This window comes from Wyeomyia smithii, chromosome 1 (genome assembly GCF_029784165.1).
Source record: "Wyeomyia smithii strain HCP4-BCI-WySm-NY-G18 chromosome 1, ASM2978416v1, whole genome shotgun sequence".
In the NCBI taxonomy this organism is placed as follows: Eukaryota; Metazoa; Arthropoda; class Insecta; order Diptera; family Culicidae; genus Wyeomyia; species Wyeomyia smithii.
In genome coordinates, this window is record NC_073694.1 from 49,796,213 (window position 1) to 49,798,589 (window position 2,377).

General features: G+C 35.5%; 1 long non-coding RNA gene across 1 annotated transcript; it reads left to right on the top strand.

The window, feature by feature from the left end:
- Window positions 1-1,453: 1,453 nt before the first annotated feature.
- LOC129718253 (uncharacterized) lies at window positions 1,454-2,155 on the top strand. The gene is made up of 2 exons (XR_008726833.1): window positions 1,454-1,709; window positions 1,797-2,155. It is a non-coding gene; the product is annotated as an uncharacterized LOC129718253 (long non-coding RNA).
- Window positions 2,156-2,377: the final 222 nt, after the last annotated feature.

Sequence of the window (2,377 nt, forward strand, 5' to 3'; positions counted from 1 at the left end):
ATGAAATTTATTATTTTACGTAAAAACAAACCAAAATATTTTGTAAAAAGACAATGAATACAAAAACTGTTTGCGATGAATATTTTTTCGAGCAACGCGATACCTTTCAGTTATAACAATACTCATCGCAAAAAAATGCTTTTTTTCTCCTTGGTTCAAATGACAGCTCGTTCTGGTTCATTTTGACGCTCACACAGCTTCGAATCAGTTTCTCCCTCCCAGGTTTATACCTACAAACTTGAGACAAAAAACATTTCAGTAAAGTTTCACTTATATCGGATTTAGCACAAAAACATTGTCTTCAGAGATAAGTGACTTTTTACCTACGCCCACTAGTTAACGTGTAAACCCGTGTCCTTTTTACGTACGAATGTAGTAGTGCCACTGGTTGAGGAAAATATTTACAAATTGTCCCTGACACAAGTAAAAGAGATTTTTGAGGCTGTTCGCACCTACGCGAATTCTCGTATGCAATTGTCAATTTATGTGTAAAAACAAAAGCAAAAATATTTCTCTCCTTCACTTTCGCAAGTGAAAACCAAACCAATATCAAAAAGTCGTCAGGGCCAATAACTGTTTTGTTTGCAATGCTATGTTTTTAGCAGCTGGACGAATTTTCAGTTGAGCACTCCTTATATGTTTTAAACTTGTTTCTGTATAAATTTTTCCATCCGTGATCAGAAATCGGAAGAAGCTGCTGAACATAATCGACCAAAAATGGTAAAAAGTGTAAAAAGTCGAAGCAACGAGATGAAATGATTTACAGTTTGGAGGTAACAATAGAAACTATAGACGGGTTTACACGTTTACTAGTATGCATAGGTGAAAAGTCACTTATCTCTATAGTTGCTTTTGTTTCCTCCAAGTAACTGGATATCAATACCGACCCATTATTACGAAAGGGATGAAAAGGAAGCTGCTTCGTTTTCAATTTAGAATCATTTGTTTTGATTTTTCACAGCTCTTTATTTTAAATGAACATGAAACAAATGAAAACATAGTCCAACATTTTTGACAGCAAAATATTTATCGTGGATCGATGAGCCCAAGGGGATGGCAGCCCTATCTCATCTCTATCCAGCTTTTTACGCGCCATAATGGCGGACACTATAATGCAAAGTTCGTAGTAAATTACCCACCCTCTTGACAACTCTGCTTACGTCAGTTTGAAGTCTTCATACAATTTATCAAAAGAAAAATATATCTGGCAACATTTGTGTTGCCAATTTTTCAGAAATCACAAATCTGACGTAAGCAGAGAGGTTCGCATATTACGAACTCGCATTATAGCGACAGCCATTAGGGTGCGTAAAAAGCTGGATACGTTTGACAGTAGGCAACATATCGGGGCTTTATTTAAAACTAAAGCCCCGAGGCAAGCGCCCAGCAAAAGTTCCATATACTTATCACTTTAGTCGGAAAGACTCTTCACTCATTCAACGTACACGCTGCTTTATTTTAACTCTAATTTGATTAGGATCTACTCAGTTTGGTATTCTTATGCAAAATGTCAAAAAGTGAGTTATCGGGTACTGGATAATTGAGTAACATTTACTCAAATTTTCATAATTACCATGTTTACTCAGTTTTGAGTTATTATCCATGATGTTTACTCACCCCTGAGTATATGTATATGTCAAAAGTTTTCAACAGCGATATTATCTGTTTCCGAAGAACAATTGGTGTCGCTTTTTATTCGTTTGCTAGCAGTAAGTATTTGATGTTTCATCAAATCAATAATTTCCTAATCAACTACATTACAAACAACATGTAACAATATTCCATAACAATTTCAGCTCAACATCATTATTGCAGAGGATTTGAAAACATAAAAAACATCTCTTCAAAATGAACAACCGCATGTTGTGTGTCCTGCGATGCCGTTTTAAGTCAGGCTTTTATTCGTGATAATGAACGGAAACATTTGTATCGATGTACAGTGCCCAATACATGCAATCAATACAATTCAAATCCTTCGCAGTGTTTGGTGACGGATGATGACGGATTTTCTGGTGTGCGTACTGTACAAAAACATGAGCCACAGTTCACGGGCAACTGTGAACCGGTTGGTCGCCGCATTATATAAAGACACGTGAATGATTTAAAACTTTTATAATGTTTCGATGAAAAATAAATCTGTTTTGATTGTTCTGAATTTATTTTATTTATTGAGTCAGATTTACAAAAACCAGAAATCATCAAATTTCCAAACTTTGGCAAACTGGGTAACTTGTACTCAATTTCGTTAATTCCTGGTTTGCATAAACAGAGTAGATTCTAATCAGTTTTTGACGTATGACGCCCTTACTCAGAAGTGAGTAACCGTAAAAGTACTCAAATTAGGGTACCTCCACTTTTTTCAAATGGGTCATATCTA